This window comes from Passer montanus, unplaced genomic scaffold (genome assembly GCF_014805655.1).
Source record: "Passer montanus isolate IOZ18808 unplaced genomic scaffold, ASM1480565v1 scaffold231, whole genome shotgun sequence".
NCBI classification, from domain to species: Eukaryota; Metazoa; Chordata; class Aves; order Passeriformes; family Passeridae; genus Passer; species Passer montanus.
Window position 1 is genome coordinate 132,312 of NW_024366937.1, and position 25,182 is coordinate 157,493.

Sequence of the window (25,182 nt, forward strand, 5' to 3'; positions counted from 1 at the left end):
GTCCTCTGCTATCTCTGCTCTGCTTATTTTAAGAAAAGCCTGGGAGCACTAAACTGAGCTTAGTGAGAAAGGGCCAACATATGGCTCTCTCTGCGTGGTGCCTGCTGGGAGAGCGACAAGAAAGCGGTGCAGAGGAGAGGCAGCGATCCCTGATTGCCCTGCGTGGATGTGGGGAGCACAGCAGGGGACTCCACTGGGAGGGACCAAAGGCACCCAGGGCCTCTCTGCCTTGAGGGTAGTAAATGATGGAGATGCTGAACCTGCTTTTGGGAAGCTGAATAGCAAGTTCAAAAGTGGGTAGAAATTTCCGTCCGCTGACAAGCATTTTAGCTTAAGCAGGTGAAAACTGGGAGCTTGGTTCTGTGTTGTTTCATATTAATTTTAGCTGCAAAAGGGAATGGTGCTCTATCCCAAGGCTTTGCATTTCCCTAGATTGCAGGACTAAGAAGGACAGTTGGCTTTTGGCTTGCAAACAGAGAATTCCCTCCCACTGCTTAGCAGTTAAAAGCCAGCAGTAAAAATCCATAGCTTATGATTTTGAGACATTTTTCTTGTTGCTTTCGGAAGAATCTTTCCTATTGCTTTTTACTCTGAGAATGTTTAAAAATTATCAGTGTGATATACCAGTGTAACATACCCGCATATCCATGAAAAGGTTTTTAAATGTGGCCTTTAATGAATATGAAGAGCTAGTAAATTGTCTTTCATGTGTGGACCTTGGGGGATGGCATAGCTTACTTGTGTTCACTCTGCTTACAAAGTGAAACATTTTGCCTATTTAAGGGTATTTCTAGGAAAACTGATTTACCTCCAAGAAGTGGGACATGAAAGACACTTTCACTTTACCAAATGTGTGCTCACCTTTCAGGTGGCTGTGGGGACTCTAGGAAACACAACTCTTACCCTATTTTGCATGGTAACAAACATTTATAGACACCCTCTTTTCCTGCTTTCTCCTGGAGAGCTGAGTTTAGGCTTTTTTCCGAATCTGAAAGAGAAGCTAAAAGTATCCACTGGCCTTCTGTCACCCTTCTTCTCCCATGTGTTTCAACTTTCAGAGAGTGCAGGGTGACTGTAGATGAATTGTTTTCCACAAGAGTATTTTCTAAAGCCTTTGTGTTCACCTGATTTAAGGAAAATGGGTATAGTTCAAAAACGTGGCTTCTAGCCCGACATTTTCACTTAGGGAATAAACAAAGCAGACACCTTTGAGATGCATTATGGTTTGCTTTCTTTTTCCCCTCTGCTGGGAAGCCTCTAGTATAGCCTTGCTGGTGCTCCTCCCATGGGACTAGTAATGATTGTTTTATGAATAAATACAGAATAAAATGACATTGATATGCCTGGGTAGGAATAAAAGAAGCTGTCTGAATGTAAAATATTTATATTCATCAGGAAACTGTTTATATAAGTTATTTACCAAATGTGGATGGTGAGAAACAGACTCTTTAGGTTTGGGGAAGAACAAAGAAAATTTCTGACAAGTTGTTGAAGTAAAATTCTGATAACCACTATTTTAATTTAAGTCTAAAAGTAGAAACACAAAGACCCCTCTGAAATAGGAGTTCAACTATGATTTTTAGCCTGGCAAAAATCAAAGAAATTTTTTTAAAAATAAATTCAAGATCCAGCTGATTTTATTAATCCTTTCCATCAATCTTTCAAAACAGAAAATGTCAGTTTGATACAAACAGAGCTTGACAAAGTCACCAAAAAGTGATTAGCTGACTTTGTTTAATTTAGTCAAGTTGCTCTTAGTTGACAACTCACTGCCAGTGTTGCACAGTTTTTGGCAATCCACACAGCATTCCTGTTCATGGTCTTTGGCCAACATGCAAATTAAATGATTTGAAACCCTAAAGAAACTATGGGGTGGTTTTTTGTTTGGTTTTATTTGAGTTGAACAGTTAACTGGAGTAAGCTGGAGCTGAGTACTGGAAGGGCTGGGAATCCCTGATGTCCCAAGCCTTGAGCAGATATGTTTTGGAAGAGCATTTTCCAGCAAGTGTTGCACATCTTCCAAGGGTGGTACTTGCTGTGTGGGGTCACTCTCAGAGGAAGCAGCAGGGTCCTGGAGCTTTCTGTGGCTTTCCCTTCTCTCTTTCCATCCTGTATCCTCAATACTATATTTCAAGTAGAATTTCCTGTGAGGTAAAATTTGAAAGCAGTCACCACCAGTCAATGAAATATTTTCTTTTTATCAATATCCATTTTGGAACCAAAATTTACGTCTGAAGAAAAAGTAATTTGTCCTGGCTTTTGCATTCTGTATTTCTTCAGGGTCTGAAATGAAAGTCAATATATTATTTTTATTGCAGTTGAGACACAGTAACAGAAATCAAGGCCAGAAAAACAACCTGCAAAGTTGGATGTCTACCTCTAGTTGGTGGCCTCCAGCAACTGAAGCATAGAATTTTCCTATTAATTAAATGTTTGTTTGGCTGGAGCACAGATGCTTCCAGTCTGGCACTCACAGTGGGGGCAATAGGAGCTTAGTGCCAGCCTGCTTAGCTCATCCACTGGGAGCCCCTGAAATGGTCCCAGAAATGTTCAGTGTGGCTGGTGGGGCTGTGTGTGAGACCAAGCAGAGAGATGGCCTCCAGCAACTGGAGCATAGAATTTTCCTTTTAATTAAATGTTTGTTTGGCTGGAGCACAGATGCTTCCAGTCTGGTGCTCACAGTGGGGGCAATAGGATCTTAGTGCCAGCCTGCTTAACTCATCCACTGGGAGCCCCTGAAATGGTGCCAGAAATGTTCAGTGTGGTTGGTGGGGCTGTGTGTGAGACCAAGCAGAGGGGAATGTGCTGGAGGTGTGTGAGAGCCTCCATCCCTGCCTGTGTCTGGAAGGAGCAATCAAGAAGGGAAGTCCTGCTCCAGTCCTGGGGGTTTCCCCCTCCAGGGTGATGGGCTGGGAATGATAGTGGTGCTGCTGGCACCCACAGAGGTGACCTGGCTGTCACACCTGCAGGGCTGGGCAAGGCTGGCTTTGGAGGCAGGAGAGCTTCCCTTCGCTTTTCCTGCTTTGGGACCAAGGCAGTGCTTGTGAAGGAAACTCTGGGATGGCTCCCTCTTGTCTCAGGCAGGGCTGCACCCCAGGTGCCTTTTGGGGAGTGCTGACCTGGCAGGGGTCCTGGAGCCCTCCCACCCCTGAAGAGCACATCCACATCCAAGGTCTGGATAAGCCCAGCAGAAAAGCACAACCTAAACCTAAATCCCGTGAACTGTTTCCCTCTATGGACCCTTTGCTCCTGCACTACAGCATTTGCAAGGGTAGATAGGCCTGTATGTCTTAAGGACAGAAAAAATGGTCATTGCCAGCATATTGTTTGTTGCCTGGCAATTATCTGCATAGTTCTGTGATGAAAGGCTACATTTCCAGCATTGATACCTCCCACCCTTGAAGAGCATTCATCCACATCCAAGGTCTGGATAAGCCCAGCAGAAAGGCAACCTAAACCTAAATCCCGTGAGCTGTTTCCCTCTATGGACCCTTTGCTCCTGCACTACAGCATTTGCAAGGGTAGATAGGCCTGTATGTCTTAAGGACAGAAAAAATGGTCATTGCCAGCATATTGTTTGTTGCCTGGCAATTATCTGCATAGTTCTGTGATGAAAGGCTACATTTCCAGCATTGATTCCTTTTATGACCTTGCCAGAAAGCATTTATCCCACTTTAAATTCTGGCTATCAGCTGTACATTGTAATAGTCTTGTAGAACATTGTGTTATTTTTTGCAAGCCGTTGGTAAACAGACCTGAGTTCATTACTCTGTGTATCTAAGCAGGAGCTTTACCCTGTTTAAATGTCCATTGAAATTGCCTCTTTACATCTGCATGTTTACGTAGGTGTTGCTGGCAATTGTTGCAAATTCAAAGACACTTTTTCCTAAAAGTGCAATCAGCAAACAAAATTAGAAAAACTTGACACCATAATAAATCAGAGCAACAAGAAAATTGTAAAAATCATTTGTAATGACATATTTTGTTGCTGTTCTTGTTTGTTAGATTAGATTTCTGTTAAAGGTAATTGAAGAAAAAATTGTTCTGGTTAGAGGGATAAAATACATTAAAACAAAATGAGCTTCTTGAATTCTGCTTAGGCTTTAAGACATCATATCAAGGATTGAAGAAGCATGATAGCTATTTTGTGTGGCTGACCATAAAGCAGTTGTGGTCCTGCCTTTCTGTCACTTTGCCCAGGCAAAGTCCCTTGGGTGAGGGCTGTGGCATTTGGGCAAATTGAGATCATGGGATCCATGTGCTGCTCTCCACCTCAATTCCAAGCCTCCCTGTGTGTCTTGCTCAATCATTTGGTGCCTGAGGAGCAGGTAGAAGCTGCAGGGTGCAGATGGGATCATCCTGGATCTGCAGCTCTGCCCTTGGATGCTGGCACCTGCTGTGGGATTCTGCTGGCAGTGAAGTTCAGGCTTTCCTTTTCCAGGGTTTTCCTTAAAGGAACATAAAACTGATCAGCCTTTCTTCTGGGCAGCATTTTCATGCCTCTTTCAAACACTAGCTAAATACAAATAGGTGGAATAATAATTCCTCAGAAAATAATTCTTGAACAACTACAAATACCAGTGATTTTCAAATGGGAAACTCTGAGCCTACAAGACTTTCTCCACTGGTTTCAAAACACAATACCTTTAAAAATATTATTAAATATTTCTCCTGGCTGAATATGGAAGTGACATACACTTTGTTTTATTAATTTTTAATTAGTTCATATTCTGCTATTAAACATACCTCAGAACTCCTGCTTTTAGGGAGTTTTTAATCTTCCTTTCACTCTGTCTGTCCTTCCTCACTCCCTTCCTATTCTCCCCAGCAAAGCTCAGTCATCAAGCCTGAGAGTCCAGGGCTTGTGGGAGTTTTTTAAAGAAAAATAAAAAGAAAAAAGAACAATCAAAACCCAGCCATGGATGGCAGTTCCCTCTGCAACTGGTATGGGGGGGAGAAGCAATAACATTTTTTTTAAAACATCTTTACACATCTATAGAAAAGCAGTTAGGATTTTCTTTCTCTTTTATTGTTTACTAAATCAAAGCAAATGCATCTGAGGCTTATAGTGATGATAGCAAAAATTACAAAGACCTTTCATATGCAAAAAGACATTTTTGTATGACTGAAGATCCAAAATGCATTATGCCAATCTTGTATTCAAAGACCAGCTTTGCAGGGTTTAAGTTCTATTATGTGTTTTTCTGGAGGCTTTTTGTTTCTTGGGTATTTTCTCTTTTTTCCTTCATTTTCATGAGGTTTGTATTATTAGTACTTTGTAACATTTTCACAGGGTTTTGCCTTTGAACCCTGTACATGAAATGAATGAGGACTCTGAGTTTTGCTTTATGAATCACCCTCTCTAATATGTCATCTGGCTCTGGAAATATCCCCAGAATTCAGAAGGCTATCAAACAAATCTTCATCAGCACTTTAGTGCTGGCTGCATGCTGCAGCACACAGCTTTGATATTTGAAAGATCTTTGTGTTTCACTTTTATGCATCTTGAAGGGATGTGTTATCTCCGTGTCAGGGGGATTTGGAAGAGGAGGGTGGAACACTCACAAGAACTAAAACCACAAAATATTTTTATGATTGAATACCATGCTTTTAATGGCAATTGTCAGCCTCTTCTAGTTCAAGGTTGCTGTGTTTTGCTGCTGTGAGGGGCATTATCTGTCTGTAGTGATCCATCAGCTGCTCAGGACTTTCAGAGACATAAATGCTGTCAGGTTTCCTGGACTCAGATCCATTAACCAGCTCATCCCAAAAAGTCTGACTTCTCTTTGCCCCATCTCCTGGCTGTGCTGTGGGTATGTGCCTGCCTGTTAATTACACCAGGCAGTTTCTACAGTCTGGGGTGCAATCTTGGGCCCCACAACTTTGGTAGCATCGTTTTACTACTCATTTTTCTGCCTTGGTGCCTCATTTTCATTTTTATTGAATTAAATGGCATTGTTTGCTTCCTAGAAATTATGAAACTCCCCTCTCCTGCTTCCTTGCATCTGTGAAAGTCCCCTCTCTTACCACCATGACAATAACAATTGGAGCTAAGTAGGAACAGAGAGTCAAGAATATATGGAATGAAGTTGGCATCAAGGCGCGAAGAAATAAGCAAAATCTTTAGATTTAGTCATGCCCTAAATGTCCAAAAAAGCAGCTGTTCAGACCCCTGTTCTCTCTCCTCATGCCTTCTCCTGCAGGGGAACATGTGAGCTGGGTAAGGCTTTGGGAGCTCCATCTCTTGCAATTCCAGGGGTTCTGCTCCTCACTGCGACGCCCAGGCAGGAATGGGCGCTGTGCTACCAAAGCAGACCCCAAAGAGCCTCACTGCTGCCACCAGCCAGCTCTGCCCTTGCAGGTGGGTGGCACTCCTGAGCAGGACTGTCAGCAGAGCCCCCAGAGTGCTGCTGAGGTGCTCCTGCACCAAGCGGGCAGCTGCAGCTGGCCTCCTCTGCAGCCAGGCTCGCCCCAGCTCAGCCGTGTCTCGGGTGCGCGTCCCGTTCTGTGACAGCCTCTGGGGCCACCACAGCGAGCAAGCCACAGGAAATTAATGATTTAGTCTCTCACTCATTTGCAGACACTCTGTGGCCTAAGGCAGCCAAGAGCTACTCAACTCTCAGCTACTGCAAATTACCTCGAGCAGAACGAGTTGGCTGGCTCGGAAATAAAAATGTGGTGGGTATAAGCAGCTGGGTGAGGAAATAATGACTGCAGCCACTACCCTGGGCATGTGTTAGCAAGCTGGAGAGCAGCAAATAGCCAGCATGGGGTAAAAGCCATTGATTTTGAAATGAAACTGATTCAGAAGGTTAAGGTCAGATATCCTCTTGGCACTGCCAAAAACAGCAGCTACCAAAATGGAAATTAAGAAAGATGTGTCCTGGGAGCTCTTGAGTTTACAAGTTACAGCTATATTTTAAATTGAGGGCAACAGGGATCACTCACCTATTTAGAAGTGTTTGTGACTTAACTACCAGCAGTTCCTGTGCTAAATGAGAAAGATACAATTACAAGAGCTCCTGAAGCAGTTTTTTTCTCTGGATGGCATATTTGGATACATACAAATGAGAGGTAGCCTAGGGCAGTCAAGCACCTCAGAGTCCTTTTCATAAACATTCCCAAAACTGCCCTGCAAAGCAATATCTATCTACCTTGCTGACAGATTCAGAACAAATTGAGCTATATGAGATTTAATTTTTTTAATAGACAAAAAAAATTGCACAGTCTTGCAGATGTGCCAGCCACTTGGCTTGCAGTAATCAAACATGGTGAAGGAGCTCTAAGTGTATTTCAAGTCTATAGCACATCAGTTCTGTAGCAAGTCTGCTGGAAAATGCATTCACTAGAGCAAAATGGTGCTGCTGCTAATATTAATAATAATACTTAGCACTTCAATTGCATCTCATATTTTCCAAGTGCTGTACAAATGCTAATTAATTAGGCTGTGAAGCTGAATGCCAAATAGAGAAAAATCTTGTGTCGCTACTTGTAGAACAAGTTATCTTGATTATTGCATTTTGGTGTTTTCTTTGGGGAAAAAATACAAGTAATGCAAGGAACAATTCAATTGCACACAGCACAGCAGGGACTAGGAGGGGACAACTGCCACAAAATCCAAGGATGTGCTGATCCCAAAGCTGAAATAGCCTCTTGTGGCTTCAGTGTTTGGAATGAAGGAAGATGTCTTTATTCCAGGATTAGGCTTATACTTAATTGACAGAAGTGGAGCAATATATTTTCCATTCTGCACAAAATCTGAGGGTTTTTTCCTAATTTCCCCCTAAGTTACCAGTTTTACAAGCTTTTCATCCCTTACTTAATTGACAGAAGTGGAGCAATACATTTTCCATTCTGCACAAAATCTGAGTTTGTTTTTTTTTTCCTAATTTCCCCCTAAGTTACCAGTTTTACAAGCTTTTCATCCCTTCTCAAATGTAAGATGCATCTTCAATACCCCACTACTAAAAACCCAAACAACTTTACCACTGCTTTGAGAGATATCTATGCAGCCACCTTGTGTCCGGCCAATAAATCAAGCAGTTTTTGAAACAAGAGTGAGTGTCCAAGACCATTGTCAGGCCAGAGGGACAGGGAGGCTCAGCTCACAGCCAGAGGGTGACCAGGGCAGGATGGGAGGAGAGGAAACTTAATCTGCCAAATTCCCTTCTCTGGAGACCTTGTGTTGGCTGGAGCAGGATGGCTGTACCCAGAGAGCTGGGCCACATGCTGAAAGATACAGAGGCTTCACTTCCAGCCCCTTTGCAGGTTCATATAAAATTGGTTTGCCAGTTCATATAAAATTTTTTGCACACACCTGATACTTGCTAAATGTTTGCACATAAAGCTGGCTTGCATGAATTTTTCTCAGAAATTGTTTTCTTCTGAAGAACGTGAGAGGATTTGTACAGGTGAGCTCTGAGTTAGCAGGCAGGAAGGAAAGCAAATCAGGTCCAGCATCTCCTGGGTATCAGCAAGTGCTGCAGCATTCCCTGGAGCCCAAACTGCAGTTCTGTGTGCCAGAAATGCCTTCCAATGCACACAGGCTGGGAGATCATCCATAAAAGACATCAGAGGAAAAATTACCCAGACTGAAGTTTGGAAGCTGCTTCTAAAGATGCTCCACTGACAATTTGTCTGTGTGAAAGAGCATCCTGAGATGGTTGCACAGAGTGTGTTTTCCCAGTCTCCCATACCATGTTGTCCTTTTGCACATCCACACCCTAGGGAAACTGTGTGAAGGAATCAGCTGTTTAGGAAAATATATTCACATTTGAAAGGGACTTTAAAGCTGTCATAATTCAATACAGAGAAAGAAATAAAGGTAAAATGGTAGCCCTTCGTTCTCCTTCTCTCCCAAAGTTAATGAAATATTTGTCACTGCTTGTGAAAGAAACAGACTTTTATCCTGAAAATGTCTTGAAACTGCTATACCATGTTACTGTTTGAAAAAGACAGAAATAGGCTACTGTTTTGGAATCAGCAGGTCAGGAATTTTCTTTGCCTGTACTGATTTTTATCAGTATGTATTTTTTTTTTTCAAATTTTCACTATAATTACTGTGATGAAAGAGCAGCTAATTTTTGGTTTGCCCATCAGGTCTTTGTTAAACAATTCATCTTTGGTTTGATGAAAGCAGTGTGCCTGGCTTCCTATTTTCAAATTGCCTCTTGAAATTGTCTTGTTTTCTCTATAATACGCAGAAATCACTGTTATTATATTTTTGTGTAATTTGCATATGACCATCTCCTTTCCTCTATTGAAATACAAATTCAAGGTGCTTTTATAACTTTGTTGATGGTATGTTATGATGATTATTTCTCATATAACAATCCTCAAAAATATATATACATTGATGCACTGAGTATTCTAGACTCCTTTTGAGAGGCAGGAGATTAAGGGGTATAATTGGTGGAATTAATTTTTGTAAACAAATTAACCAGCCAGTTTATTTCATTTAGTGGTTAGTAAATAATTTTGAAACTGACCATGATTTCTGCGTTGGAATAATTTGCTCATATGTAATTCCCTGAAATTATTGGCCCCAGAACTCAGACTGCCAGGAATTTGGATGTCTCCTGGATTATACAGATTAATGTACAGGGTAGGATTGCCCAAAGAAGTCTCAGGAATTGTTCTTAGCAGATCATTCAACTGTAGCCAGGGAAATAGGAGAGCAGTGATGCTTGCAATCACTGAATTATCTCAGCAAGGGTGTCTCCCCAAGCACCAGAATGTTGAGGAGGAACCCATGTACCAAATGTTTAAAACTAAAAACCAAGGGACACATGTAATGGCATGCATTTAGCAGCCCTGTTTAATTTCCTTTTTGGTTTGAAAATACCATGTTAGCAGTTGTTAAGCCCATGGTGTTGGGCACCACAGGCTGCCATAGCCCCCCAGACAGCAGTGGGTTGGGAGGATTCACAGTTCCTTTCTTCTCCTCACTGCACTCTGACAGACAATTCCTTCCATGGCAGGAAGCAAAAATGCTCCCAAATCTAAATCTAATTGAAAAGTTGTGAGAGGTGTTACAGAACCCCCCAACTCTATGCAGGGATGGGTGGTTGAGTACTAATCAATTCAGAATATATTTCTTTTAGTACCAGCACTTACTGGCAAGCAATTATTCTTTATAAGATAGACATCATCATGGATTGTGCTTCCCAAGAACAAAGGCTGGAATTCTATCTCCAAGAACAGCACAGACCAAAAGGGGCATCACATTTTCCGAGTGAAGAAGGGTGTGCTTTGATTGCACTGGTGCTGCTGGACCAATTAGGCAAAGCTGCTCATTTGCAATGAGGATTTCCAGGCAGTAACTCCATTAATGCTCCCAGGCAGCAGCTCCTGTGCCAGAGCCTTTTATTTACATGCTTGCAATGGACAGCCATAAGGTGCCCCTGCCCTCCCTGGAGCATCACTCACGTTGGTGTTAGGATCTCCTGACACACTTACCATGCATTAAAAATAATCTAATTTCTTATTGCTCAGTGCAGAGTGCAGGAGTCTACATGTAAATAGGACTCAGAGTCAGCTGTGTTTATTTACTTACTAGCAAAGAGCTGGTCTGGCTTTAATGAATGGTATGGCATCTATATATTCATGCTGAATTTGCTACAGGATTTGCTTTACTGTAGCGTTTAGGAAAAGGCAAATTAGTGAATGTTGTAGCACAACATATCCTGCTGCTAAAAATATATGCCTTGATTTACATATTCTTCTGTGTATGTATACATAAATACAGATCTATCCAGCAGATACACACACACACACACACTTTGCATTTGATGTTCTGATTGGAGCTCAATAGATAAGAGATTACCTTGGGCCCTCTCTTCTCATTCACTCTCTTCTCCTGCCTCTCTGCTTCTCTGCCCAGCTACAAGCTGGGCTAGCTCCTATTTTAGCTGAATTAAAAGTGTGCTCCTTACTCAACATTTTAAGTTCTAACTTACCTAAAAATATTTGCAAATCTTTTGCACTGGAGCTACATATAAAAATCTTTTTTCTTCCTGGATTCAGTTTTGCTCTCACTTATTTGAGGATATAGCCTGTACATCTGCACTGAAAATGTACAGTGGGAAAAGCAAAACCAAAATCTTACTCATACAATATAAATGACTTTTACATCTGAAGTAATTATGTAGTGTCGTAAGAAAACAATAATAATTTCCTGATTCTTCTTCCAAGTGATATGGGAAGCATCAGACAGTCTGAATCTGTTCTGAAAAATGCAGAAGGTGCTAATGAAGATTAAAACTGAATTAGTGGACATACCAATGCAATCGTGTTAAACAAAAGCAGCAGATATGCCAGATTATAATTGCAAACCCTGTTTTGTGGCTTGTTCTCTCATGTGGAAGCAAAAATAACCTTATTCTCCAGTCCCTTTTCAGTCATTTTTATGAATGTTGCATTTTGTCCTTTTCCCCACTGTTCAAGCCAGGTGTTCCTTTTTCCTGCAAAACAACAATACATCATTTAAGTGAAGTTCATTTTTTGAAGCTCAGCGAGTTGAGGCTTTCTCCATTTCCCTGGCCATATCCAATCAGCTACTGGAGGCACTGGCATGTGTCATAAATTTTGCTGCAAATATGGGCCAGCTGAAACATATACCAATTCAGAGATCACATCTCCTCAGCATCCCACTAGGCAGGAAAGGAAATGAAATGTGTTTGCTGTGTTCTGCTGAAGCAAGAGAACAGAGCAGGAGCTGGGAAAAAAAATCTGAATTCCTAGCAGGAAAGAAAACCTGTTTCAAAAGAAAACCTTGAGAAAAATTAACCCCCAGATCACTGCCTGCATTTTTCTCCAAGAATCTTTTCTTCAGCAGTCTCTGCCTCCTGCTTACAGTGGTTGACCAAGGCTTTCCTTTCTGTTGTCCCAGCATTGTCTGGAGAGCAGGGTGAGAGTGAATGAATGCCATTATTAATCAAGTGTTGTGATGAGTAAGAAAGTTTCCTCTCCAGCCTCATGTGTATCCCAGACTCTTCCTCTTATCTCTTCTGTGAGGTTTCTAGAGTTGCTTGTCATGGCCATGGAATGATTTTCTCCCTTTTTAAGTCTGAAGCATTAGTAATTTTCTCAGCAGTCATGCAGGCTGTCAAGGTCACAAGACTTTATCCATGTACTTGATGATGTGGCAGGCTGAATGTCACATTCCTGAATTTAAAAAATTTTTAAAAAGTAAACCACAGAGGATAAAGAACTGTTCTGTCTCAGAGGAGGTCTGGCTTTGTTGGCTCAGCCCTCTGCCTGCTCTTGGATGGCTACACCCAACCTTGAGGATGGAATTTCACATCTGGGATGTAGGATATGTATCAAATTTGGGCTCTTGGTCATTCAGTGGAAGTCAGTCCTGACCTATTTGATCTGGGACTAGGGGCTGTGGGGTCATTCTGCAGTGATTCCTGGTTTCTATATTATTCCATGTTTTCCTGACATCTCTCACTCCTTTTTGAGAAGCAGAGGTCAGGGCAAAGACACTTGTCTGAATGACAGTTTTCTCTTATTCTTGGGGATTAAATGTTCTCCCAAGACTACTCTCTGGTCTGTACTATGGGGGAATGAACCCTGAATGATCTGAGCAAATAAAGGCACTACTAAATCCCTTAAAATCAGTATGGGATACAGGGGAGTCTGTTCCTTATGTATTTACATCAAGGAAATTCTATGAATGCCATGAATTTTGTGCAAACCATTACATGCTCTCATGCAGTATGTAGCAAAAGGGCAGGGAAGCAGGGGGGAACAGAGCTTAAAAGGATTTAGCAATGCTTGGTCACTCTCTGGATTACTTACTTTTGTTTGCTTCAGGCTTTTTCTCCTAACTGTGCATCAAGGCTATGTATTGACTTTGCTGAATTATTGAAGGGAGTTGCAAATGATGCATGAAATGAAAAATCCTTCTTCACCCTCTGCACAAATAGCCAACAGACAATTCTGTGCAATCACTGCTGAGCTGCACCATGATATCAGGTGTACCTAGATATCCACAAGAATTGTTGGAATTGATAATAATGAGAGCTTCTGTTCTTAATGTTTCCCTTACTCCTTTCAACTCTCAGCCTCAGAAGAAATGTTACATTCTGCCAGGGCAGTTGTCATCACTGAAAGCACTTGCACCCACTATAACCTTGTGTTTGTATAACTGAGACCAAGTCAAAGAAAATAGCCATCCTTCTGGTGTACTTGTAGGAATCAGTCCCTTCATCTTCTCTCAAATTTATGAGCTGTTAAAGGGAATCTCAATTTTGAAAATCTACATTTCCACAGAGCTCCAAAAAGTCACAGCAGATGTTGAATTAAGCAGTGCACTCAGATGGCAACCAGATCTGGAATTACAAGAGTTTGTCAGCAACTATGTGCTTCTTGTTTAAGTGGTGGTAATTTTAGCAAACCATCCCTTACTCAGAGGCCCCCAACTCAAAGCAATATATTTGCTTGACATAATTTGAAAATCTTCTGCAAATATATGTTATAAGAGTAAGTGATAATGTTAGGGTTTGGAGTTTCATCGTGATTGTGCTGCACAGCTGCTAACACCAGCCTCTTTAGAATTTATGTGCTCATCTAGGTTTTTCAGGAAAATTTAATTTGAGGAAGTTGTGTTTATCAACTTCCTGGCTTACTGTCAACAGCATGCTGCTTTCTTTTTAATATGAGGTGCTAATTATGTTTTTCTCAGACTTCAACATAAATGAAATGTATTTGGCAGTTGTCAACAGCTTTGCAGAGTATGATAACACCATCACACAAACTTTGAGGTTCCCTGAGCATGGGTTTATGCTTCTGAGCTGTCCATCTTGCAATTATATTTCACACAGTGGGACAAGACCACCTGACCTGTTTTGCAGATGTTTTGGAGAGCACAGAAACTGTCAGGAGGTATAATAGTACTGAACACTAGAAATGGCTGTTCTTGGTGAAGAAGGAGCACAACAGAGCTGCTCTTTAGTGAAAATCTCAACAGCATTAGCAGAGCTTGAATCAAATTAAGCAGGAGTGCACCTGTTAAATTCCTGCTTCTGCAACTGAGGTCTAGGCAAGAGTAAGCCATTGACAAGTTGGGGGGCTCCCTCTTTTTTCCAAGAACATACAATGATCTGTGTGCTACCAGTCCCCACACCACAAAAATTAACACTTGGTCTGCAGTGGAAGGAGTTCACAGAAAACTTTCTGAAAGAAGTCTGATCTCCAGACCCTCCTCTCCTCTGAACCTCCTCTGGGCACAGTGGAGGAGGCAGATGACCCCAGAATCCCTCTTCCCTTTGCCTACACAGCTCTGGCAGTGAGGTGTTGGGTTGATCCCACTGGGAGATCCTCTCAGACATGAGCTGCTGAAGTAACTGTTGGAGCTCTTCGCTTAGGGTTTATTAAAGAAATACTTAGCTTAAATTTCCACAGCAGAAGGATGCAGTTACAGGACATAAAGGAAGGAATTGATAAAGGCTTGATGCAGTTTGGCTATCAGAAGGATGGAAGCAACCATTTTTCACAGGCCATCATATTAGGGCCAGAATCACATTAGTGCAGGGCCATCCTGCCATTTCCTTTGATGCTGACAGTCTCAATAGTTGTGTTCAGAAGCTAAATGACCTGTGCACTGCTGTGCATGAGCAAGGATGATGAGGTATTGATTGCATTTTAGTCAGCACGAGGCGAGTGAAAGGGATCAGTCTATTTCTATTGTCTGTTTACCACCACAGATGGAGCAAGACACAAAAAAAGGGTGGGAAACCTTTGTTTTGATCAGAGGAGGTAATTTCACTGAAGCCTCCATAGCCTTTGCAAACATGCCACTGATATCAAAACTGGAGGATGGGCCAGAAAGGTGATGTAGGAAGACACATTTTGAAATTATTAAGTCTATTTGGGATTAAAAGATTTCTAGAGTTTCTTTAATTTTGGTTATCCTTTATATTCTTAGAAATCAAATCTTCTTTCAATTATATTGCACTTAGGCCTAATGCTCTTAAACAAAACTTCCACTCAGCTTATTTTTAGAAAATCTTTAAATGGGAGAGGCTTTTTAACATTTTTTTTATGTGAAGTCAGTTTTCTAATAATAAGTTTTGCAAAATAAGTTTTATACCTTCCATGCTGATATAGCTATCATCTTTTTTCCACATCATAATTAAAAGGCACTTTTTGGGCATTTCTGCCTTTTCTTTTCCCGTTAAATACCGCTTTAGAAAAAGTACTGAAACTTGCACTTTTCCTCCTTCTCCTGCTGTGCCACCACCCCTGTTGCAGGGCTGGTGTGTTTCTCTTCAGCACTGCTGCTTCGTGACTGTTCCCTTCCAAGCAAGATGCAGCTTGCTGGCAGAAGCAGCTCTGGGTCTGTATGTGATGGTGAGAGATCATTTACAAGCTCCCCTCCCTCTGTACAGCGTCTTTCACTGAGCTGCTTGTGTTCACCAGTTGCTCTCTTGAGGATACACAGGAGTGTATCACCCCTGGGGACTCCTAAAATGCTAGCCACGCAACAAGGAGAACATCTTTTTGCTTCCCTCAGGAGCCACTAACCACGCACAGGCAGAGGAAATGCACACATATTTCTTCGGACTGCAAGGAAAGAAAGATAATTCAGGTCCCCAGAGAGATTTGGGATATGAAAACGTGTCCTTTCTCCCTACCCAAATGAAAGCAAATTGACTTCTCTAGTCAGTTTGATTTAGGTCAGCGTGCCAAGCACTACAAGTGTGGCTCTTAAGAGGGGCAGATTCCTCAGCAATGAAGATGTCCACTGTAATTGTTCTTGCTGGTATCCACTGACTTGTCCCTCATGATTTCAGACCATGACATCATCTACTGCAATTTCCATCACTTCTCTTCTTGTGAGCACAGTAGCTGATACTTTTCCTCCTGCTTTCTCTGAAAGTATATTTATTATTTGTTCAGGTGAATAATATTTTCTATGTTTGAATCAGGGAAAGGTTCTCTCAATCTTTCCTCTATCACACTGGCTGCACGGTTGCTCTTGGTCTCCCAAAACCATCCCTGAGTCCAGGCACAGTCCAGGAACTGAGGGTTTGGCAGATGCCAGCTCTCCAGCTGTGCAGGTGGATGAAATGAACTCCCTGGCTGCTCTGGGTGCAGCTGTAGTAACTTTCCTGCTGGCACTTTTGTGTCCTTGCTGGTACCCTGCCATGGCAGAAACAGGAAAGCTGCTCTTGAGGGCACAATATAAGAGTCAAAAGATAAGAGAGGACATGGGAAATCACTTGCTCAGTGTTTATTTGAAGTCAAAGAATACCTGGAACTCCTCTCTTCTGGAGAGAAAGACATTTTATTAGTGAAAATTTATGTCTTCATCCATGAAGCCTTGAAAACAGCATGTTGAGGGTAATTTGCTGCTAGTGGAACATTTTTTAAAAAGTAGTACATTTAAAAAACCAGGCCTGAAAGCTGGGAAAGTCTCCAGGATGGCATGAGGAAGGAAATTTGGGTTCAGCCAGCAGAGTTTGGGGAATCCTCCACAGCAACATCAGAAGTCACTGACAAGTATTCCAGGTGCTTTCTGCATGCTTAGTTGTGAGCACAGAAACACCAGAGCAGAGCAAGGGAAGGCCAGCCCAGCCCTCAAACCCAAAGTGAAGGAGAACCCAGGCTCTGGTGACCCTTGCAGACCTTGGGAAGGACACAGGGCTGCCAGCTCTGGCCTTTCCTTTTTCTCTGCCCTCTGCCAGGCTGGCCACTGGTTGCACCACACTCCCCAACAGCCCACTCTGACATTTTTTCTCAGCTTAAAAATTGCTTGTATGATCTTTATGTGCAGAAAATTTTGGCACAGCTATATTCAGCCCCTGCCAAAATGTGTGCCTTGTTCATCTCTTTGTTTTTCTCAACATAATCACTGTAATTTAATTTTCCACAATTAAAAAGAAAGGAAAAAAAAAACCCACTCAGACTTTAAATACTCTGATTTTTTTTCCAATACATGAACAGCCTAGAGTAAACCTCCAATATGCCACTTTTACCACAGTATTTATACTCTTGAAATCACTTGCCATTTCTTCCTGTAAAAATTAATTTAATCTAATTTCTAGGAAAATTGTTAATTTGTTTTAGTTAATTCAGTCCTCTTCAGAGTTTAATTTTTCCACTTTATTTATGTGTCTTACAGTCTCTACATCCAACTTCACAATTGCTTCAAAGCTATGACTCACATTTATGTCATAAGATACAGAATGGAGAGAAACTTGTGAGTGTCATTTACTTTGACTCAAGATCTGATTCTCAGTGTCAAAAGTGCAGCAGAATCTGTCATTTCTGTTCAAGACATGAGAAATATTAATAAACTAAATAAAGGAGACCACACTGGAAAATACGACTTCCAAAAAAAATCAAAATGAAAAGCTGAAACAGTCCATGAAAATGAAAGGAAAGAATCCTGAATTTTTTATCAGAGCTCTGTTTGGTCTGTATATTTGAATGTATTTGTCATGCCTTATTATACACAAAGAACAAACATAAATCAGGTGATTTTTATTATTTTTTTCAGATTAAGGGAAGAAACAAACAAAAAAAGAAGACATAAACAGCTCATTTTTTCTTTATTACTGTGTAGTTTTTGACTTTGATGGAGTGACTTCAAAGACTTTACATTTTTTCCAGCACGAGAGTAACATGAGGCTCAAATTCGTCACATACAAAAGAGCTCTGGTTGAGTCACAAAAACATTTTCCATCTTGAACTTTTTACTTTGTAGAAGAAAACCTCAAGTTTCTTCCCCTAAAACTCGTCATGAATTTCAATATTTTTCATTTACAATAAAGAAAAATCCATGTGCAAAATCTAATGGAGGTCAAAGGATGGGAATTCTGTAGGAAGGTTAAAGTGAGAAAAGCAATCAGATAATTGTAGCAAATCCTCTTAGAAATGAAAAATTAAGATTTCTATCTCAGATTTGGGGGGGTTGTGTTTTTTTTCAAAAGAATCTCTGAGGGAAAAACTGCCTCAGTCTCAGTAGTTGGGTTCTGGACTGAGCATTACCGAGCTGTTCCCAGAAGTCCTCACTGCATCAATTTTGCTTTGGAGTCAAATCACTCAGTCACACAATTTGCTACTTTTCAGATTAAAATGGTTCTGCTGAGATGCCCATCTTCTTTTCTGAAAAGTCATTTGGTTTCCTTTCATAAGCATAGTACTGGGATTTTGCAGTGGTGATTGTCATTGGATTTTCTGTGAGGTTTTTTGATTAGGAAAGACAAACTGCACCAGTTCTGACTTCTACTTAAGTCTGCTCACTGCTTAAAATAACTTACTATGCAAACCTGAACTTACATTAGAGACAAAGACAAAAGCAGTACGACACCATAATGTTAACCAGAGTTTCTATGACCTGTACATAGTGATAAATGTTCTTAAATGCAATTGACTATTTTGCAGAGAACAATTTTTACAAATTTGCCTTTATTCAGTCAGCAATTAAAGCAAAAGAGGTGGTTTCAGCACTGACATGGTTTATTAACTACCCATCTAATTCTGTGTTTTGAAGACTGGGTGGTCTTGAAAAAGGCATAAATTGTGATTCTACATCTGGCCTTGAAGGTGAGGGGAAGGAGAGTAAGCTTTGGCTAATTCTGTTAGTATAACTCTGTAAAACAATTATTCAAGTGAAGTGTTTTTATTAAGAATGGGCCACCTTAGTGTTCAGGCTCCAGATTCATGTTTGATACTCTTTGAAGTCAATAACAGAAATTTCCTGTTGGACTGAGTATTACTGTCACTGGGGTTTTTTGGTTTTGCTTGGAAGGGAGGGGCAGGCTCTGAACAAGCAGAATAAGGAGGAAAACATATCAAGCACCTGATAAATGTCTCTTGTTTGCACAAATTTCTAGAAAGAGGCCAACTTGCAAGCAGGGAGGGGGTAAATTATTTATGGCACTCTGTTTCTGCAGATGCAAAACAGAGCTGAATTCTTGTATAAAGGGTGAATGTGGATTATGGGACAGCAGGCAGATAGAAAAACCAGCCCATAGGATACCTAGACTCTGCCATAAAGAAATTCCAATCCAATCCATCCAATTTTGACTTCAAAATGTTCTTACCCTAGACTGGGTCTGTCAGACCTAGTGCAGAATCTGAAGTTTCAGCAGGATGTATGGCACCATTGAGCAGCACTTGTTCACTGAGGAAGATTGGCACTTGAGTGTGGTGACAGCTCTTTATAAATTGCAGTGGTGGGTGGCAGAGAACTCCATAGGAAAATTAAGAGTTTTTATTTTTAGGAAGGTGGAATAGCAGCGTGCTAAGAGAAAAATCACGAAGCAAACAGAAATGGGCTGGAAGAATACAGGAGATAAACAAGCCATGGAGGACAAGTGGGTAAAATTAGAAAACCACAGCAGCATTTCTGACTCAGGTGTGAATCCAGAAATGTATGATTCTAACTGGTTTTTATCTATCCAGGAGAACTAGAAAGACTAAATAGATTTGCTAAAGGAAAGAAAAATCAAACTTCTGTCACTGGAAACCCTTTAAATCTCAGCATGTTTGGGTTTCTGATGCTTTCTGGCAGGCAGAGCATGACTGGGACTTATGGCTGCCAACTCTACATCTGAGCCTTAACAGCATTTCCTCATTAAATCTGAGAAATGGCCAGGCATGAGGAGGTGATGGGAAAGGCTAGATCTCAGGGCACCAAGGCAGATTTGTATAGGAAATCCCACCCCAAAGAAGCAGCTTTCTGTAGGAAAAACCTGCCCCCATAACAAGTTTTTGTGCCTGGGTGCAGCCAGTCATGTCCCAGTGTGGTTATTCTCCTGTCTCCTCCTCTTTCCATTTTGCAAAGTACAATGATGCCAAAACAATGTACAGGTGAGTCAGAAATAAAGAACAAAAAAAGGACTGAAATACCTCCCAGACCACAAGATGTGTGCATTTATCATAAGCATGTCACCAGGCAGACCCCCCTTTCACCCCAGAAGAGGGGCTGTCCTACATTTCTCTCTGCCACAGCTCTCTTGTGCCACCTTGGCTTGTCGGGAGCACCCAGCCCCTGGGAGGTTTCCCTTGGGTGTGCTCAGGGGAGGAGCTGCAGACCTCAGTCTTGTGTAAAGGTTACTGTCATTGTGGTGTCTTTGGGCTGTAAGAGGATCATTAGCACCCCAGCGATCCTAAATGTTTATCGTTCTCATTTCCATTGATTTCCTAAGCCTGGGTTGCCCTGGAACTGGAGCATAATGTGTCTCCGAGGAGCTGGATACACAGTTTTTCCTTCTGGCACCAGGCAAGAGGTAATGCTTGGTCAGTGAGAACTGCTGGAGGAAAGGTGGCTATGATGCTTTCTTGTTCTGTGAAAGTGTTCCTTTTCAACTCTGTCAAAACAGCTTCAATGAGAATGGTGGGAACTTTTCCTCCATTTCTCACAGATGCAAAATATCCCCTGCACTGCTGATTCCTCATAGCTCTGTAACTTTCTCATTACCTCTTAGCAGAGTTCTTGCCAAATGTGTAAATCAAAAGTGTATCATGGCAGCTTTTAAGTGCTCTGGAACTTTCTGTTTTCAGCCTTTTTTCTTTCTTACCCTCTTTCTTTCACTGCACCTTTCTAAGTGCAGCTCACTGATATATGCCCATCAATGGCTTTTGTCTTTTACAGAAAGCATTAAGATTCCATGGGAACCATAAAAATTAAATAATGGTTTTATAAATTCTCAAAGACAGGGAAAAACATCAGAAACTCATAAAAGTTAGTAGCTTGGAAATAGGTGAAACAGGAATTTCCAGTCTGAGTTCTTTTGGCTTTGGGGAAAGGTCATTTGGAAGGATTCCTTAAAATAGAAAAACCAGTTAAACAGAGATATATGTGTTTTCCAGTTGAGGTATTTATATGAGATTTTACTCAAAAATCTTGATGTCGTCTGCTTTCCTCTCCACCTTTACACTTTCTTTTCTTCTACCTGTGGAAACTGCTGGACTTCATTTGCCACATGGAGAGGAATCTTTGTCTTCCCTAAAAATTTAACAACAGTTTGTGAAGAGACTCATTTTTGGCTTTTGTTAGATGATACAATATTAACCTCACTGGAAAGTTTTGGCCAACCAACCTCCTTATTTCTTTGGATTCATATTGGTCTCGACTATGAAGTCAGGAAGGTGTCTTCAGAAGGCTTCATCTTGCCTAATATATTAGGGAAAATGGACATTTGGATAAACTTTCCCAGCTTAATGTAGGTAAGACAGCAAAGAATGGTATCAGAAAAGACAGCTGACTTTGCTAAATTGCTCCAGAGCAGATTTTACATTCTAAGTACAGTAAGTGAACATATAGAATGGTTAGAGGTTAGGAAATAAAACCTTGTATAATAATACCACAATTTATTCCCTGAAATTGTTTGTATGGATTTGATTTAGAGGTATTTACTAGTTTAAAACCTTCTGAAATGGGGGAATACCTTTGAAATCAGTGTTTTAATTTTCTGTGCTTTCTTCTGAATGTTTTTTATTTAATAAACTACATTTGTAACAACATTAGTGAGTTTAACTTGTAAGCCCAAATACTTACTTTAGTCAGACAAATAAACTAACCTCCAACCAGAAATAGCCTATTATGTCTGAGAGGATTTTCTCCTGTTAATTGAAAATGAACTGGAACTAAGCTAAATTGCTTGAATGTTTAATCTTTCCTTGCTACAGTAGGGTTACTAGCAGGTGCACACACAGGCACATTTCTAAACAGAAATAACAAGCTATTTAGTGTTTCAGCCCTGGCAAGTGCTGAGAAGGGCAGTGACCTGTAATACCAGGAAGCGTATGAGCATTTCCAAGTCTCAAGCATTTCTGCTAGAAGACAGCTTCACAAATCTTACATTTGTTTGTAGCTGAGGGAAATATTAAAGAAACATCTCACAGGAAATATTAAAGAAACATCTCACATTAATTTCCTTTGTCATTAATGTAGAGAGAATTTAATCTCCAGAATATGGAACTAGCAGGAAAAGCAGGAAAATACAGAGGTTGTTTTAAGGATCAAGCAGCAGGATAGATTGGATCCCCTGTCCTGAGGGAAAATTGCAGCAGTTGCAGCTCCTGTTCTGTAGGCATGGGCTCCCTGTACCCTCATGGATATGCAGCATGTTCAGGCTGGTCCTGCAGATAATTTATGTGGGGCAATTCCTGTAGGTGTAGCTGAGGGAAATGTTAAAGAAACATCTCACAGGAAAACTGATTTCCTTTGTCATTAATGTAGAGAGAATTTAATCTCCAGAATATGGAACTAGCAGGAAAAGCAGGAAAATACAGAGGTTGTTTTAAGGATCAAGCAGCAGGATAGATTGGATCCCCTGTCCTGAGGGAAAATTGCAGCAGTTGCAGCTCCTGTTCTGTAGGCATGGGCTCCCTGTACCCTCATGGATATGCAGCATGTTCAGGCTGGTCCTGCAGATAATTTATGTGGGGCAATTCCTGTAGGAGGCTGAAAGTGGGGAATTGCCCTGTGTCCTGAGGGAACCTCTCAGCCCAGAGAAGGTAGGAGAGGTGTTTCAGAGGAGGAAAGGTTTGTCTGGCAGGTGGATGGTGACTAACCCCTGCTCTCAGGAGCTGTGTCCTGCAGAAGATGCTGCCCAGTGAGGAGGAGAGCTGGGGAGGAGCAGATGCCTCCATCTCAGTGAGGAAGGACATACACATCCCCTGGACACGTTAACTAAAATCAACACTGCACTTACCCAGATATGAGACAGCAGATCTTTAAACATTCTCTGAAAAACCCACCAAACACACCTCCTAGTCTCCTCATTATTTTCACTGACAGGCAGTTCCTCCTGTCTTGCAGCACTCCTCAGCCCCTTTTTAACATTCCCTTTTCTATCCTTTAGATACAGGTGCTGTTTTGCTCCACTGCCACAATTAAAATTGCCTAGACAGAGGCAGTACAAAGGTGCTCTTTGCTCTCTTGTTCCTCAAAGCATGGAGATCAAGAACTGGATCCCCAGCCCACTGACATCAATGGGAGCCCTTCCATTCACCTCATGAAGTCTGTGCCAGGTCAAGGAGGAACACAGATGAGAGAAGGCAATTTGGCTGTCACATTTTCCTTTCATCAAGAGCTTTACACAGACAAACTCTTTTTAATGCAACTTCTGCTGCTGAGTTGGAGATTTTTGTCCCTGTGAAGTGAATTTCCACTAATAACTACAGAGGTTTTCAGGATGGGTCTGAGAATGGAGCAAAGAACTAGAGTTATGTGGGACATCTGAGGTAATGGATATTTTCATTACTTTTTTTCTCCATTTGTCATCTAAACTGGAGGGAGACAAGTAACACCAGTTTGGAGAACAGCAGGTGGAAAATGAAGGCAGAGTTAACAGGGTGATTTAGCTCCAGGCAGCATCCCTGCACCCTGGCACACAGCAATGGGGCTGAAGTGGTGGCAGAGGGCTGAGGGATGGCATTCAGGTGGCAGCTAAAGCACCAGTGCCACTGTGGACACAAAGGCAGCCAGAGCACAGGGAAATGAGCATCATTTTAGTGGCCTGGATGGGACAGGAGAAAGGATCCAGCTTTCAGTCCCCAGTCTAGATGGGATGTGTAGAAATGGCTGCACTCATCACAACTGCTTCATTCCTGGCCTCCCTGGGGTGCCAGGAAGGAAGAGATCATCCTGGCAGAAAGAGAACTTAGCAGAGCTGGGGACTTTGGGTAAGTGTGTAGATATGATCTACAGTTTGTGGTGATTGGGAGTGGGGCTGAGCCCCATCCCCAATGGGTGCAGCTGTGCAGGACAGGTGAATGACATTGAAGGTAACGAGCCATGGAGTGCCCAGGGGCACTGAGCAACCACCAAAGGGGGCAGAGGGCACACAGGGGCAGGGCATCAACAGGAGGGGATAAAAGCTTGGGCTAAAGGGCAAGAAGGGCTGGTGCCTGAAGCCTTCTGAAGAGGTAAGGTTGTCCTCTGTGCGGGTTAAATCTTTCTGAAATTGTGTGGTGATACTCTGTGCATTGTGACTGTCTCAGCTGTGGCCTATGCTGTGAGTGGCTGTAGCATTTTCACTTAGAAGATATTTAAAATAATATTTAAATAAACATATTTATTTAAAATATAACATGGCATCTTTAAAAATTATGGATTTCTCTTCCTCTGTGCAGGTTAAATCTTTCTGAAATTGTGTGGTGGTACTCTGTGCATTGTGACTGTCTCAGCTGTGGCCTATGCTGTGAGTGGCTGTAGCATTTTCACTTAGAAGATATTTAAAATAATATTTAAATAAACATATTTATTTAAAATATAACATGGCATCTTTAAAAATTATGGATTTCTCTTTAAATATAAAAAAAATTCAAAGTAATGGATTTGTATTTTCTTCATTGGAACAGGAGCCAAAATGTGGTTCTAAGGGCATGACTCTGGAGCTATCAGCTTTCTAAAGAGGAAATGTACTGAGTCACAGGTAAGATAAAAAAAATGATGATTTGTTTCCTTCCTTTAAATGCATATCAGCACGGCAATGGTTGGAAATTCAGGTGAAAGGCTCGCTTTAAATAAACTTTCTGCCTTCTTCTAGTAGCAACTCAAATATCTTAACATTTGGAATGTCATATAGAAGTCAACTTTATTTTGACAAGGCCATGTCCCTGGGATGCTTGGGATCATGGTCAGCCTGTAACAGCTTAATGCATTGTCAGAGAGGTGTGTGAGTGGTGGCCAGAGAGCCATCTGCTCCCTGGGATGACCTCCAGAGCCAGTGGCATGGAGAAAGAAGGCTGGGCACACTTCCCACACACCAGCCTGGCCAAAGCCAGGGATGAAAGTGGAGGTCTTTTCTTTTTTATGGATGGGCGGCGGGGGGGGGGGGGTGTTTACTGAGTGTGCCTGACAACAAAACCATGGATATTTAACTCCATCAGGTTATTGTCTCAGTGAAGGTAAGAGCTAATTTACACCACTAAGACATCCAGTGAGTCTATCAAAGTTCAGAAAATTTCTTTGAAAAATTCTAGGGTCTAAGAGAAAAACAAAAATAAAATATAAAGTTAATATAGAGAGAAATTAATAAGCTGTACTTAGCCCTTTATAGCTTAACTTTCAAAAATTATGCCTTGCTGTAGGTCTACTGTAAGTTACATGTTCTGCCTGTCAAAAATCCTTGGAAACTGCCTAAATGTTGGATGCTGGGCCCTACTGCCCACTGGACAGCAGGGAGTGGTACCCAGCCCAGAGGCTGTGGAACA

At 41.5% G+C, this 25,182-nt stretch overlaps 1 long non-coding RNA gene across 1 annotated transcript in view; it reads left to right on the forward strand.

The window, feature by feature from the left end:
• The first annotated feature begins 24,321 nt into the window (after window positions 1-24,321).
• The window catches only part of LOC120502857, a 46,421-nt gene continuing 45,560 nt past the window's right edge, over window positions 24,322-25,182 (forward strand). The window contains exon 1 of the long non-coding RNA XR_005627609.1: window positions 24,322-24,401. This is a non-coding gene — a long non-coding RNA (uncharacterized LOC120502857). The remainder of the gene's footprint in view (window positions 24,402-25,182) is intronic.